This window comes from Carcharhinus amblyrhynchos, chromosome 1 (genome assembly GCF_965287045.1).
Source record: "Carcharhinus amblyrhynchos chromosome 1, sCarAmb.v2.hapA, whole genome shotgun sequence".
In the NCBI taxonomy this organism is placed as follows: Eukaryota; Metazoa; Chordata; class Chondrichthyes; order Carcharhiniformes; family Carcharhinidae; genus Carcharhinus; species Carcharhinus amblyrhynchos.
Window position 1 is genome coordinate 20947623 of NC_137324.1, and position 17373 is coordinate 20964995.

Genomic DNA, 17373 nt, shown 5'->3' on the forward strand with positions numbered 1-17373 from the left:
TTTGGGAACGAAATTGCTTCTGTGAACAAAAGCAAAACACACCTGAATGTTATTGAATGCACTTCTGTTGTTTAGAATGAGATAGAATTGCTGAACCAGGTCATTATGAAACAGATTGCTCTGCAGGCGCCTATTTATAATCTGCATTTCATGTCCTGATCCAAACCCAGGCCTGATTCAAGCGTACAACTTCTTGGCAAACTGGTTATGAATATTCGGAGAGTTCGGCTGCAATTGTGTTTTACCATTTTAGGTATTGTGCAACTTGGAGATACATTTCTGATTCAGTTGCTTCATCCCCCCTGTGGTTACAGCTATTTGGACCAGGTCGTCAATAGGAGAAATACCTTTTACTAAAGAATAACCAATGGGATGGTATGTTATTGAGATGTGTTATCAATCACTCAGCTCACTTGTTGGGAAGATTGGTTCAGTTAGTGCATCTCTCAATTGGCACGAAACTGATCCCATCCAACATGGGATGTTTCCAGCCCCTGGTCAGTTGGCGAATCTCAGTTAGATCTCCATTCCGGGAACGACAGTTAACTTCAATGATCCTGGACTGTGAACATAAGAACATAAGGACTGTGGAGGAATAGAATCAGGAAGAACTTCCATCCCATATTGCTATCTCACAACATTTGTGTTAAGTGCATGTCTGTGTGGATGTCTGATGATATATGAGGTTGTATTGGGTATTTTATTGTTCATGAACACTGGACATTGGCTCTCTACTGAATTGTGAAGAGTATCATTGTAATGTGGTATAGGAACAGCTATTCCCCCTAAAGAGTACTTCACCGTTCAATTATCCTCTCCATCTCCATTTCCTGTTTTGATATCAAAGCAACATTTCACCAAGTATGGCACTAAGAAGCCCAAGGAAAACTGGAATCAATGAGAATCAAAGGAACAACTAGTCATACCAAGCACAAAGGAAAATGGTTCTGGTTGTTGAAGGCCTATCATTTCAGTCCTGGGATAATGCTATAGGAGTTCCTCAGTGTAGTGTCCTCAGCCCAAACATCTTCAGCTGCTTCATCAATGACCTTTCCTCCATCATAAAGTCAGGAATGGGAATGTTCACCATTGATTGCACAATATTCAATACTATTTGTGACTCCTTGGATACTAAAACAGCCTGTGCCCATGTGCAACAAGACCTGGAAAACATTTAGGATTGAGCTGATTGAGGATTGAGAAGTGGTGTGTAATATCTGTGCCACTTGCCAGGCAATGACAATTCCCAACAAGACAGAATCTAACCATTGCCTCTTGACATTCAACGGTGCTACCATTGCTGAATCCCCCTACTATCAACATCCTAGGGGTGACCATTGACCAGAAACTCAACTGGACTAGCCATATAAATACTTTGGCTACAAGAGCAGGTCAGAGGTTAGGAATCTTGCAGTAAGTAACTCACCACCTGACACTCCAAAGCCTGTCCGCAGTCTACAAAATTCAAGTCAGGATTGTGATGGACTACTCTCCACTTGCCTGGATGAGTGCAACTCCAACAACACTCAAACTCAACACTACGATAGAGAATAATGAAGTTTTTCCAAAAATTCAGAGGAGTTTGGTGCAGTAACCATCACTAGGGAGCAGGTATTGAATAAACTGATGGGATTAAAGTCAGGTAAATCTCCAGGACCTGATAGCTTTCAGACTAGGGTATTAAAGATTGTGGTAGCAAAGATAGTGGATGCATTGGCTGTGATATTTCAAAATTCCTTGGATTCTGGTAAGGTCCCGGTGGATTTTTTTTGTTACTTCAAGGGACATGGGCATCACTGGCTGGCCAGCATTCGCTGCCCATAACCAGCAAGGTGGATAGTGGAGAACCTGTGTATGTGGTATATCTGGACTTCCAGATGGTGATTGGCAACGTTCTGCATAAAAGACTGATCCAGAAGGTGAGATTGCAGAGTACTGGGGTTAGAGTCCTGGATTGGATTCTGGGTTGGCTAACTGATGGAAAGCAGAGGGCCGGAGTAAATGGATCCTTCTCTGGCTGGCAAAATGTAGCCAGCGAGGTGCCTCGGGGGTCAGTCCTCGGACCTCAATCTACATGAATGATCTGCCAGCGGGGACAGAGTGTGACACAGAAAAATTTGCAGACGATGCTAAAATAAATTGATATAGATAGGCTGGGAGAATGGGCCAAAATTTAGCAGATGGTGTTTAATGTGGATAAATGTGAGGTTGTCCATTTTGGCAGAAAAAATAGGAAGGCAAATTATTACCTAAGTAGAAAGCAAATTCAAAGTGACTCTGGGCAGAGGGATCTGTGGTATGTCTGGTCAGAGTGATTTGGGCAGAGTGGTCTGTGTTCATGAATCACAGAAAGCCGGTATGCTGGTGCAGTTTGTCATAAAAAAGGCAAACGAGATGTTGGTATTTATTGCAAAGAGACTGGAATATAAAAGTAAGTAAATAGTTGCAATTGTATAGGGTGTTGGTGAGATCACATCTGGAATATTGTAGCAGTTTTGGCCTCCTTATTTGGGGAAGGATGTGGTGGCATTGGATGAGTTTAGACAAGGTTCATCAGATTGATTCCGGGGTGAAAGTGTTGACGTATGAGGAGAGATTAAACAGTTTGGGCTTATATCCAGTTTAGAAGGATGAGAGGGGATCTGATCGAAGTATATACAATTTTAAAAGGGATTGATAAAATAAATGTAGACCAAATGTTTCCTGTTATGAGACAATCTTGAACAAGAGGTCACAGGTGTAGGTTGAGAGGCGATAGATTTAAAACTGAAATGAGAGGGAACTACTTCTCGCAGAGGGTGGTGAATTTGTGGAACTCGCTGCCCCATAGCGTGGTGGAGTCTGAATCATTAAATGATTTCAGGAAGGAGATAAAAATATTTCTAATAAAAGAAGGGATAAGGGTATATGGGGAACAGGTGGGGGAGGTTGACTTGAAACCACGGAGAGATCAGCCATGAACGAGCAGGCTCAAAGGGTTGAATTTGCCTACTTCTGCTCCTAGTTTCGACGTTCCTATGTACCTATCATCCAGGACAAAACAACCCATTTGATCAACAACTTATCCACAAACATTCATGCTCTCCACAACTGCACATATCTACAAGATGCACTGCAGGAACTCACCTAAACTTCTTAGACAGCACCTTTCAAGACTGCAACCTCTATCACCTTGACTGGGGATAGCAGATATGTGTGAACACAACCACCTGGAAGTTCCCCTCCAAGTCACTCACCATTCTGACTTGGAAAGAAATCAGCATTCCATCAATGTCACTGGTCAAAAATCTGGAACTCCCTCTTTAACAGCGCTGTGGTGTACCTACTCTGCATGGTCCGCAGCTATTCAAGAAGGCAACTCACTAACATCTTCCCAAGGGCAATTAGGGTTGGACAGTAAATGCTCGCCTTGCCAGTGATGCCCACACTGTGTGAAAGAATAAGTAACAAAAATTCTTCCCTAACATAATTCCAACAGTAAAGTTCCAGGTGTTCCAGCATCTGCAGCTTTCTGCAGGAAGATCGGTCCAAATCTGAACTACGTCAAAGTGCTTTCTGATTCCCATTCAGCAATGGAAATCTAGAACATTCTCCCTCACTCCACAGAGTGGAAATTAGAAATTTCAGAACCGAGATTGATAGGTTTTTGTTGAGCGAGGATATTAAGAAATGTTGAGGCACGGCAGGTGGATGAAGTTAGGAGAGAGATCAGCCATAGTGTAACTGAAACAACTTCAAGAGCAAAATGGTTCCCTGTTGTTCCTGGAAATGGCCAAATTCTCACTTTAAGATTATATCCACTCATTCTTGTGTCATGGCTGAGACATGAAAGATAAAAAATGTGTATTCATCAGCTGGCTGTTTTATAAAGTCATTTTTTTTCTGTGCCATCAAAAATGGAAAATCATTGAGCTGAGAATGTGTCTCCAGCTAGTCGCTTGCTGTCTTTCTGTCTTTCCAAAGTAATAATGGTCTAGTTAACACTGAACAAAGGAAAACCTTCTCAGACTGCAATTCCCCATAATGGTGCTAATGACCAAAGCAATAGCAGTCCTAACACAATGGGGTTTGACAAAGAGAGCATCAGTTAGTTAACCCAACGCCAGTGTCTCCAAAAAGAGAATGGATTCTAGCTCCTGTTAAACTCAAAGTTCTAGCAATCCTGTGATCATCCTTTGAGCTATGTCCCCAAGCAGCATTGTGATATCGTCTGCTGGAGCTGAATTCCAGTCGTTACTGTCCAATATCCAACATGGACACAAGTCCAGGGAACAGCCTGTGCTGTCTACCATCAAGCTGGTGGCAGCAGAAAGAACCCTGACTCACATAAAACCTATCAACTGCTGGAGCCTTGGAATCTGTGCCTCCCAACTGACCCATTCTACATTCTTTCTCTGTCATGCAAGCCTTGCTCTGGAAAGAAGAGGGAATTCTGCAATCAGCCTACTTTCCCTCAAAAGGAACATTCCAAGTGACTTCAGATTCTGAACACAGTAAAACCCATACCTACATTTTATTGTGGTCATGCTGTGAACCATCTTCCTGTCTCCTCATCCACTTTTAATTGTGTGAGTCTCAAAAAGGTTCTCCCCGTGTCTGCAGGAGTAGTTTCCTCCGACACTCCAAAGATGTGTAGGTTAGGTGGACTGACCATAGAGTTTTTAAGGTTTATACACTATCATGTTTTTTTTTCTAGTTTGTAATTGGCAGAAGTCATTGCTGTATGTTAACTTTATTCTTAAATAAATGTTGTTTGATAAAAGCTCCTAAGGGGTCACTTGAATCGTACCTGATGTGAAACATCCCATGCTCACCCTACCTACATTCAAATTGCAAAACTTATGATCCAGGCGGACTTCATGAAACATTTTGGAGTTTCCGACCTGAATTGTAACACTTCTCTATGTACGGTATGGTTTGTCTACTCAGGAAACAATACTTTTCACTGCACACTAATACATTTGACGATAATAAATCAAATCAATCTACCTTGGAGTCCACATTGTGGTTTACTGAAATCAATGTGCGTATTGTCCTGAAATGTAGGCCCGATAATTGATGTCACTATCTTACATGGAAAGAAATTAAGACTAATCGCTGCCTGTGCCTGTCTTGTCCATATTAGCCTAGTCCCAAGTGACTGGGCACTTGCCAGAGTTCTGTGACACCGTAATAATGAAAATAAATCCCTCCCTTGCGCTGCGTTGCTCTGTGAGATTAAATGTTGTCCATTCCTGAGGATTCATTTCCTTTCAGCCCTTTTTCACTGCCTGTGATTTCCATCTCATTTCCAGCACAGTTGTCAATTCAGCTTCGATTTTGTTACTTATGTGCTTGGTTTCCTGTGAATACGGGCATGAAGCAATCAATCAGAACATTAACGATCTTCTGGCTTATCGTCTGTTTACTCCTGTTTGCCTCTGTTGTGGTTCTCACCTCCTCTCTTTCATGCCCCGGGACTGTGTACGAGCTAATGGTTGTTAATGACAGGAGTGAGTAATTAGTATGAAAGCTCATCACAGATGCATTTTGCAATTGAATCAAGCACCTGATTTTTCTTTGGTGAAGATTTGTGATCATTAAGCTGACAGATGTTAACTCTGGAAACCGGAATATTTTCTCATCCTATTTGGTTAAAAATCAAACAATTCCCAGGTTAGGTATAATTTTACCCTGTCCCAGTAAAGACCCTTCCATGCACAAAACCAAGAGGCAAAAGCCACTATTAATTACACAGTTAGCATTAATCATGCAAGGAGCCCAAAGTAGAATTTCTGCTATGTAGAGTAATCTGGCTGATTTAGGCTTCAGGAAGGCTCAGGCACTGAGTGTGAGGGCATTGTTTCACTTCCATCCCTCCTGAATACCATGGGGTGGGGGGTGGGGGTGGGGGATCCCAACAAGATGATTGGGGGGGGGGGGAGGGGTGGGGGGGGGGGTGGTGGTGTCAAGCACTCTCTTTTTCCAGGTAAGTATGATAAGGGCCCGGATTTTTACTATGACAGTTAGGCTCTGCACCCGAGTCAAAATGGCGCTAAATCCAGGAATTCTGCCCCCACATCCGATGCCCAACATTCCTGCCTGAGTTAGGGAATGAGCGTGGATATATTTCACACATGTACAGTTCGTGGAGGCAGCAGCACATTTATAAGTGCAGCTGCCTTCACTCAAAGGGTCAAAAAGTGTTGCGAACAAAGCCCAATCCATCACGCAAACCAGCCTCCCATCCATTGACTCTGTCTACACATCCACTGCCTCTGCAAAGCAGCCAGCAAAATCAAGGACTCCACGTAGCCCGGACATTCTTTTTTCCACCTTCTTCCGTTGCGAGAAAGATACAAAAGTCTGAGGTCACGTACCAACCAACTCAAGAACAGCTTCTTCCCTGCTGCCATCAGACTTTTGAATGCACCCAACTTTTACTAAGTTGATCTTTCTTGACATCCTAGCTATGACTCCAACATTACATTCTGCACCCTCTCCTTTCCTTCTCTATGCACAGTATGCTTTGTCTTTATAGCATAAGAAACAATACTTTTCAGTGTATACTAATACATGTGACAATAATAAATCAGATCAAAATTTCTTCACCAAGGTTTCCGCAACATGACTTGTGGGATTTACAAATTCAAGGAAAAGATCTGTCAAAGTTCTTGGGAGACATCATGTACCCTTTGCGTGAGGTCAGGTAACCTTCGCAGATGTTTCAGAGTAGACATGAATGGGTGTAAAATGTGGATAAGGTCCGTGGAACTGTCAAGCTATCAAGTTATTTCAATTCCCTGCTTTTTAAATTTTGAAAAAGTAAACAGCCTACCAAGTCTCTCAGTTGCATAAAAAAAGATACGTGCATCTTCAAACCATATTTGTTGGGATAAGCCAGAGAATTATCATTACTGTATTAGTACTGCTTGATTGCTTTTACAGCCTATCATTATCACAGTGGGGGACCTACAAGTTCACAGTTTGATAGAGAGTTACAAGTGGATTGATGTCGGGCTACAAACCTACAAATTTCCTGCCCCTGCATATCTAACTCAGGAGTGAAAATTTTGACCATGGCATCTTATAAAATGGAATACTACAGCATCTATTCTTCTTTTAAGTACATCCACAGAAAATTTCTAGAATCATTCTTGATAGAGTTGGTTCAGAGTGCCAGAAATTCCCCAGAGATTGTTCAAACAGGAACAATGATCAATGCTCTCTAAGTAATGCTTCATTGACTTGTCCTCATTCCTAACAACTAGCTTGAGTAATGCCTCCTTCCTTATTGGACTGGAAACATATTGCTGTAGAAATTGTTCATGAATACACTCTCAGAACTTGTGTCTCTCTCTGGCTTTTACATGGCTACAATCTCAGTCATTCCGCATTTGAACTTGTGCCTCTTTGCAGTTTCCTTGCAGATCTGTTTCTCTACATCTTTCTCACCAGTTATGCAATTTCAACTTCTTTGCTCCTTAGGTCTCGGAAAATAGATTGTATCCTTGACACCCCCAGGACATGTTCTATCTCCAGCATTGCTACACTCTCCATTGTCAATACTGCCAGCCCTTTCTCCTCCTTCCATTCCTATCTTTTCTAAACAGCCAGGAATATCCAACACACAGGAATTTTCCAGGAATATGTAGCACAATACCCTGCCTTCTTTGAGCCAGGTCTCTGTTATTGCCACAACATCATATTTCCACACGATAATCTGCGCCAAAAACTCATCAATTTTATTTACTACACTCCATGCAATTACATACATGTGCTGTCACCCTAATTTAGTTAGATAATAACTAATTGAACAGGTCTTTCAAGCTGCCAGCACAGAAATGAATAACCTCAGTGCTGAATGACTCTATGAATCTATGATTCTGTGACCTTTAAATGCTGAAAACACCTTCTTCTCACTTTGTGTAGAAATCAAATGAATAGCCGCAACGATACAGAGGCAATAAAATGCACCTGAGCGTCAAAAGCATAAGTGGATCGGCTCTGACTGGTGAAGATTGGATTGCAATCTGAGAAAGCAATGTGACTAAGATGTGTGTGTTTACTTCATACAAAGATATAATAAAAAAAAGTAGGAAAACAATTATTTTAAGGGATGCCCACACTGCTGTCAATGATAGACAGGTTGTTGGACAGTATTATTATCCAGCCAGCATATTATCAATGGGTGGAAGTCAGAATCATTTGAAAAAAATCAGACATCATCATTCATCAGCTGAAGCTATTGATTTTGGTGCCTAATGTGGTGACTATTCTAACAATCTCGGTGTTGATGGACGTAACTCTTTGACTGGGCAAATAACACTTCTACACTTTGACGATAAATTGCATCCAACTATGAGATAATAACTAGAATTTCCAATGTAATCAAAGCAGAGTCTTCCTGAGATTTATTACCCATTGCTCAATAAACCAGAGGTTTGGAGGTACAGCAACTGCCTTTTTAGGTTAAAACAAAAGCTGATATCACACCACAATATTTTTGATTTGATTTGATTTATTATTATCACATGTATTGGTACACAAAGAAAAGTATTGTTTCTAGCACACTATAAGCTATAGAGAAGGATAGGAGATAGAGATACACTATAGAGAAGGATAGGAGAGGCTACAGACTGTAGTGTTACAGTCATAGCTAGGGATTAGAGAAAGGTCAGCTTAATGCAGGATAGGTCCATTCAATAGTCTGATGGCAGCAGGGAAGAAGCTGTTCTTGAGTCGGTTGATACATGGCTTCAGATTTTTGTATCTTTTTCCCAACGGAAAAATGTGGAAGAGAGTATGTCCGTGGTGCATGGGGTCCTTGATTATGCTGTCTGCTTTTCCAAATCAGCGAGAAATGTGGCCAGAGTCAATGGATGGGAGGCTGGTTTGCATGATGAGCTGGGCTTCTTGACCTGTCTGCAGTCTTTGGTTGGCGACACCATCCTCCTTTAATGTCTTTGCAATATTGTCCAGCTGGGTCAGACTGTGAACAACTGGTTCCATTCTTATCCATATAGTTATTGTCAAAAATCACATTCAGTGGCTTCTGTTCCTGCCCCCGCACTGTTGCCCTGTGATGTCCCTCAAGGATCTGACCTTGATCCTTTCATATTTTTTACCTACTTGCTGCCCCTCAGCAATATCATCTGAAAACAGAGTGCTAGTTAAGATAATGTGGGACAGTTACACCTACCTCTAACTCATCACCACCTCTCTTATAATAAGAACATAAGAAATAGGAGCAGGAGTAGGCCATCTAGCCCTTCGAGCCTGCCCCGCCATTCAGTAAGATCATGGCTGATCTGAAGTGGGTCAGTTCCACCTTCCCGCTTTCTCCCCATAACCCTGAATTCCCTTGTCTGTCAAAAACCTATCTACCCGTGACTTAAATATATTTAGCGAGGTCGCCTCCACCACTTCAACGGGCAGAGAATTCCAGGGATTCACCACCCTTTGAGTGAAGAAGTTCCCCCTCAACTCTGATCTAAACTGCGCCCCCCCCTTATCTTGAGGCTGTGCCCTCTAGTCCTGCTATCCTTTCTAAGCGGGAAGAATCTCTCTACCTCTACCCTATCCATCCCCTTCATTACCTTATATGTCTCTATAAGATCCCCCCTCATCCTTCTAAACTCCAACGAGTACAGACCCAGTCTATTCAGTCTCTCTTCATAGGCTAACCCCCTCATCTCCGGTATCAGCCTAGTGAACCTTCTCGATTCCTGGGGGCCGCATGATAGCACAGTGAAACTCTGTTGCCTTACAGTGCCAGGGACCCGGGTTCGATCCCCTGTCTGTGCAGTGTCTGCATATTCTCCCTGTGTCTGCATGGGTTTCCTCCCACAATCCGAAGGATGCGCTGATCAGGTGCATTGGCCATGCTAAATTCTCCCTCAATGTACCTGAACACATGCTGGAATGTGGCAACTAGAGGATTTTCACAGTAACTTCATTGCAGTGTTAATGTAAAACCACGTGTAACACTAATAAATAAACTTTAGAAAACTGTTGTAAAATTATCGGACCATTTATCTGACATCCAGTACGGCTGAGCAGAAATTTCCTCCAAATTACATATAGGGAAGACTGAAACCAATCTTTACTCTCTATTCCAACCTTCTTAACTTCTCTACCAACACAATCCCTCTCTTCAGGCAAAATTTGAGACTAAATCAGACTATTCAGAACCTTAGTACCATATTTAATCATGAGACAGCTATCAATCATATATCCTTGCTATCATTACAACTGTTTATTTTCACACCTGGTTCATTGTAAGACTCCGTTGCAGTATGCCTTTAAGAGATAGCAGCACGCCAGCACTAAAAGGGAAATGTGTCATGTATCCAGTCTTAGTTTCACTTTGGCCTGTGGGCAGAACACAGCACACACTTCTGCTGCTCTTCATGCTTTCTACCTTTATATAGCTGTTCTTTTGTGCCTAGTCTCAATAAATGAACCACACAACATGTTTCTACAATCCCTTGTGACTGAATGATGCCTTTATTTTGATTTGGTTCATTATTGTCACCTGTATTAACGTACAGTGAAAAGTATTGTTTCTTGCACGCTACGCAGACAAAGCACACTGTTCATAGAGAAGGAAATGAGAGAGTGCAGAATGTAGTGTTAAAGTCTTGGCTAGGGTGTAGAGAAAGATCAACTTAATGCAAGGTAAGTCCATTCAAAAGTCTGACAGCAACAGGGAAGAAGCTGTTAAGAATGGAGTTAAGTGGCGGTCAATTAGTTTGACAGCAAGATTAGGTACAGGTACAACATAGTGAACATATTACATGAAATGAAACAATCCTCTGCATTTTGGTCAGGCCACAATAAAGCTGCAGCATCAGAGAGTGTTGAAAACACAGCCTGCTGTCTGCACAGAAAAGTTTTGAAGACACAGCATGGGCATTGTGCTCAAACGAACAACTGGGAAGCAGACAAATTCGCCGAGTTGAGGCTGTAGCGCAAGGGAAGATTGTGATTGTAACAGAAGGCTTCAAGAATTACTCAGTAATAAGTTAAATAAAACAAGGAGGAAGGTCAAAGGAATAATGTCAACATATCCAAAAATTCCCCAGTTTAAACTGGAATGCAACTGACACTGTCCAAATTCAAAATATTTAAACAGAGCTGTAGTTCCAGTATGTCTGAACCAGACAAACAAGCCATAAACAATCACCAGGCAATTGGGAATGAAGGTCTGCGGAGGCTGAACATATCAGGATTAACAGAAGAAGGGCTAAAGGATCGACAAAAGATACAAACTACTTTGGAAAACTGGTACAGAATCAATTAAACTTCCACATTCATCACCTAGATTTCATGCTTTTTTGACAGAAGCCTATAGAATCCAGTGACCACTTCATCAGCAGATACAGAGAAAAGGGGACAAACTGTGATTATTCAGATACGGAACTAACAGACGGATTGTTGGGTGGATGATTGCACCCAGCTCCATGGGAGAACTCTAGACAGACCTCCTAAACAAGCCCAAAATAGAGGGCTTTCGGCCCTTTTTTTAAACCTGAAGCAAGATCCAATTGCCCACATTTGGCCCATATACCCCTATACACATCTCACCCATGTAACTGTTTAAGCCTTTTCGAAGACAAAATTGTACCCACCTCTACTACTACCTCTGGCAGCTTGTTCCACACACTCATCATCCTTTGTGTGAAAAAATTGCTGTCTGGACACTTCTGTATCTCTCCCCTCTCACTTTAAACCTACTCCCTCTAGTTTTAGACTCCCCTATCTTTGGGAAAGATATTGAATATCTAGCTGACCTGTGTCTCTCATTATTTCTATAAGATCATTCACAGCCTTCTACGCTCCAGAGGAAAAAGTCCCAGTCTATCCAGCCTCTCCTTACAACTCAATCCATCAAGTCCAAAGATGTGCAGGTTAGGTTGATTGGCCATTCTAAAAATTGCCCCTTAGTGTCCTGAGATGCATAGGTTACAGGGACTAGCGGGTAATTATGTAGGGATATGGGGGTAGGGCTTGGGTGGGATTGTGGTTGGTGCAGACTCGATGGGCCAAATGGCCTCTTTCTGCACTCTAGGGTTTCTATGTTTTCTAAGGCCTGGTAGCATCCTAGTAAATCTTTTCTGTACTCTTTCCAGTTTAATAATATCTTTTCTATGATAGGGTGACCAGAATAGTACATAGTATTCCAAGTGTGGCCTTACCAATTCTTGTACAACTTCAACAAGACGTCCCAAATCCTGTATTCAATGTTCTGACCAATAAAACCAAGCATGCTGAATGCTTTCTTCACCGCTCTGTCCATCAGTAACTCCACTTTCAAGGAGCTATGGACATGTACCCCTAGGTCTCTTTGCTCTGTAACACTCCCCAATGCCCTACCATTAACTGAGTAATTCCTGCCTTGGTTCAATCTACCAAAATGCATCACCTCGCTTTTATCTAAATTAAACTGCATCTGCGATTTGCCAGCCCATTGGCCCAATTGATCAAGATCCCGTTACAATCCCTAGATAACCTTCTTCACTGTCCACTATGCCACCAGTCTTGACGTCATCCGCAAACTTACTAACCATGCCTCCTAATTTCTCATTCAAATCATTAATATAAATGACAAATAACAGTGGACCCAGCACCGATCCCTGAGGCATAACGCTGGTCACAGGTCTCCAATTTGAAAAACAACCCTCTACAACCACCCTCAGACTTCTGTCATCAAGCAAATTTTGTATCCATTTAGGTACCTCACCCTGGATCCCGTGAGATTTATCCTGATGCAACAACCTACCATGTGGTAACTTGTCAAAGGCCTTGCTAAAGTGCTTGTAGACAACATCACCTGCACTGCCCTCATCTACCTTCTTGGTTACCCCTTCAAAAAACTCAATCAAATTTGTAAGACATGATTTTCCACTCACAAAGCCATGCTGATAGTCCCTAATCAGACTTTGTGTCTCTAAATGCCTGTAGATTCTGTCTCTCAAAATATCTTCCAACAACGTAACCACCACAAATGTGAGGCTCACCAGCCTGTAGTTAGAACATAGAAAAACTACAGCACAAACAGGCCCTTCGGCCCACGAGTTGCACAGAACATATCTCTACCTACTAGGCTTATCTATAACCCTCAATCCTACTAAGTCCCATGTACTCATCCAGGACTCTCTTAAAAGACCCTAGTTCCCAGACTTTTCCCTGCAACCCTTTTTAAACAAAGGCACAACATTTGCAATCTTCAGGCACCTCACCTGTGACTATTGATGATTCAAATATCTCTGCTAGGGGACCCACAATTTCCTCCCTAGCCTCCCACAATGTCCTGGGATACACTTCATCAGGTCCGAGGGATTTATCTACCTTGATGCACTTTAAGACTACCAGCACCTCCTTCTCTGTAATATGTACACTCCTTAAGACATCATTATTTCCCCAAGTCCCCTAACATCCATACTTTTCTCAACGATAAACGCTGTTATAGTAAATATATAGCATTAATGTACTACTAAGGATGAATGTAAGTACAGCCCAATCCTCGCAGATTAATGAAGTTTACAGATGCTAAGTACAACCCCATTTATTGTCACACCTACCAGAACACCCAACTGAGTAGGACATGGTGTGACCTGCACCAATGAAATACCCATCTTTCCATCAATTCTGCATGGCATGTGGCAGAAAGGGCCATTGGCAGTGGCAATGCACTAGAGAGCAAAGGCTGATGTAGCCAAAAAAAGCCATGTAATGATCCAACAGACCATCGGCAATGGGTAACTTCAAGTAATAAGAATGATCATGCGGTATCTGCGGGATCATGCGGGATGCTGGCCTTCATAGCGAGGGGGATTGAATATAAAAGTAGGGAGGTCTTGCTGCAGCTGTATAGGGCATTGGTGAGGCCGCAGCTGGAGTACTGTGTGCAGTTTTGGGCGCCGCACCTGCGCAAGGATATTTTGGCCCTGGAGGGAGTGCAGAGGAGGTTTACTAGGCTGATACCGGAGTTGAGGGGATTGAGCTATGAGGAGAGGCTGAATAAACTAGGCTTGTACTCGTTAGAGTTTAGAAGAATGAGGGGAGATCTCATTGAGACGTATAAGATGATGAATGGGATGGATAGGATAGAGGTGGAGAGACTCTTCCCGCTCAAAAAAGACAGTAGGACTAGGGGGCACAGCCTCAAGATAAAGGGGAGGCGGTTTAGAACGGAGTTGAGGAGGAACTTCTTCACTCAAAGGGTGGTGAATCTCTGGAATTCTCTGCCCGTTGAAGTGGTGGAGGCTGCCTCGCTAAATATTTTTAAGAAGCGGGTTGATGGGTTCTTGATAAGAGAGGGGATTAAGGGTTATGGGGAGAGGGCGGGAAAGTGGAACTGAGCCACAACAGATCAGCCATGATCTTATTGAATGGCGGGGCAGGCTCGAAGGGCTAGATGGCCTACTCCTGCTCCTATTTCTTATGTTCTTATGTTCTTATGTTCTTATGTATCCCATCAGAATTATATACATGAAGTGATTCACAAACCAGAAAGTGATGATGATGTGCCTGCAAAGACAATGAGTGGTTAACATTGGTTTCACATTGTCAGTCTTCTGGAAAACATGGCTACCGTCACACCATTCAAAGTGTTTGTCAAGGTTCAATTTATCTATTCTGAGAAAGTTTATAACTATACATTATTGGCCAATGTTGACATGGAGGCAAGTGTTAACATGGTAACCTGCAAATTCCAAAAGACATATATCCACAGGTGTGGAAGGACATGGAGAAGCCTACTGTTGTGAAATGTTTGGCATTCAAATGTTCACCAAGTTCCTGTACAGGTTCCATAGCCCTGGAATGCAAGTCTATGGCACTGATTTCATCATCATATCAGTACCTGGTAACTACTTTACCAGGTACAGATATTCTACATCATGGAGACCAAATGCCCAGTGATTGTTGGTCTATTAACATGCTGTGACCTTTTACTAGTAACATTCCATAGGGCAATTACATGGCAGATCGGCCTCAGAAACCACTCCTATCACCTCAGTTCATGACTTAATATTGAATGTTTTGTCAAAATTGACAAATTCAAGGGAGAATCATAGAATCACAGAATCCCTACAGTGCAGAAGGAGGCAATTTGGCCCATGAAGTCTGCACCAACCATAATCCTACCCAGGCTTCACTCCCGCAACCCCATACATTTACCTTGCTAATCCCCCTGGTACTAGGGTCAATTTTAGCATGGCCAATCAACTAAATCAGCACATTTTTGGATTCTGAGAGGAAACCGGAGCACTCGGAGGAAACCCATGCAGACACAAGTAGAACCTGCAAACTCCCTGTGTCACTCGAGGTCGAAATTGAACCCAGAACCTTTGCACTATAAGGCATTAGTGCTAACCACTGTGCCACCACACTGCTCCCAAAGCTGCAACATTACACTTGCGGGAGAATGCAAGTCCATCGATTGATCTGGTACCTTTTACATAATGCAAATGCCAGCAGGTACAAAAAAAAGTGAAAGATTCTACACTGCAGAACTTGTGGAAAACCATCATAGAAGGGATGACATTCAGCATGAATCAAGAACACCTTTAAGTGCAACTATTCCATCACTGACATTTTGGCCTTTACTGAATGAGCTGGGCATCTCCCTTAGAGTTGTTTTTAAAGGCAGGCAGGTCATCATACCAGAATTTTTGTGACATGATATTCTTCAACAACTTCCTCATTCTCACATGGGCATAGATAAGATGAGAAGACTCATGGGAGAGACAGTCTATTGGCTGGGTATGAACAACAACATTGACATTGATGTTAAGAAGTGTGAGCCATATCAAATGTTTAACCAAGTCTGCACAAGGCACCACAAATTCCACATGAAGTTCTTATCCATCCTCAGCTTCAAATCACATCCGGCCTCTTTCATATCCATGACACTGACTTCATTGCTATCTTCTGTAACCTTATTAATCAACAACTGCATACTACACCAAACACAACTGTCACACATGCTCCAAGTGCAGTTTTCAGTTCATTTAGTGTGCTAAGAATGATCATTATGAATACCATCTGCAATTTATTGGTAAATTATTTCAGGATATGTGCGAGTTGTGGAATATCAGCCACTTTGATAAACAAGGGGGTGAAAGGTAATCAGGGGTAGGCAGGAATGGGAAGCTGTAGTTGAAATTACATCAGCCATGATTTCATTGAATGGTAGACTAGTCTCAAAGGGCTGAATGGCCTACTGCTAATTCATATGTTCACATGTCTGTATCTTCACCCCACCACTTCTCATTCACCTCACTGAATGAATGACTCACATGGTAAAATCCCTAAATCTCAGATGTAGACAGACAAAGCAAAATCTCCACATTGCTATGTTACAGCTGAGAGCTACACCTTTAAATACAACTATTCCATCAGCAGCAGAACTCATGTTCAGTTCCAGCCTCAGACTACTCTCTCAGATATTTACTTTCCTCCTCTTTACATTACGTTTACATTAATCTATTACCAGATAATTAATGTCACCCATGAAAAGGGGTGGCATGGTGGTACGGTCGCTAGCACTGCTGCCTCACCGTGCCAAGGACCCGAGTCCCATTCCCAGCTTAGGTTACTGTCTATGCAGCGTCTGTACCTTCTCCCCGTGTCTGCGTGGGTTTTCTCTGGGTGCTCTGATTTCCTCCCACAATCCAAAGGTATATAAGTCAGGTTGATTGGCCACGCTAAATTACCTCTAAGTGTCAGGGAGAATAGCAGGGTAAATATGTGGGGCAAATATGTGTTTAGGGCCTGGGTGGGATTGTTGTTGATGCAAACTCGATAGGCCAAATGGCCTCCTTCTGCGTTGTAGGGATTCTATGATATAAATGGAGGTGTATGGTTTTGATTTGACTTTCAAGAAAAAAAGAAGGTAAATTTGCAACAGATCGCATCTTAAAAGCAATGTTAAATTAACATAGACACATTGGTAGTCTCACATCAATGTCTTAATGTAACCAAGTGTCTGATAAAATGTGCAAAATTACGCATTCCTGTGACAACATGCGAGGCATGGGAGCATAGTGACTAGCATTACTGCCTCACAGCACTAGGGGCCTGGGTTCGATTCTTGGTTTGGGTCATTGTCTGTGTGGAGTCTGCACATTCTCCCCGTATCTTCATGAGTTTCCTCCGGGTGCTCCGGTTTCCTCCCACAGTCCGGACGACTTGTCAGTTAGGTGCGTTGACCCGTACAGGCGTCGGAGTTTGGCAACTAGGAGATTTTCACAGCAACTTCATTGCAGTGTTAATGTAAACCTACTCGTGACACTAATAAATGAAGTTTAACCTAAGCATAAAAACAGGTAACCAGCTTTGAGCATAAGCCAAGAGAAACTTCAACGCTTTCTGCTTGTCTTGTTG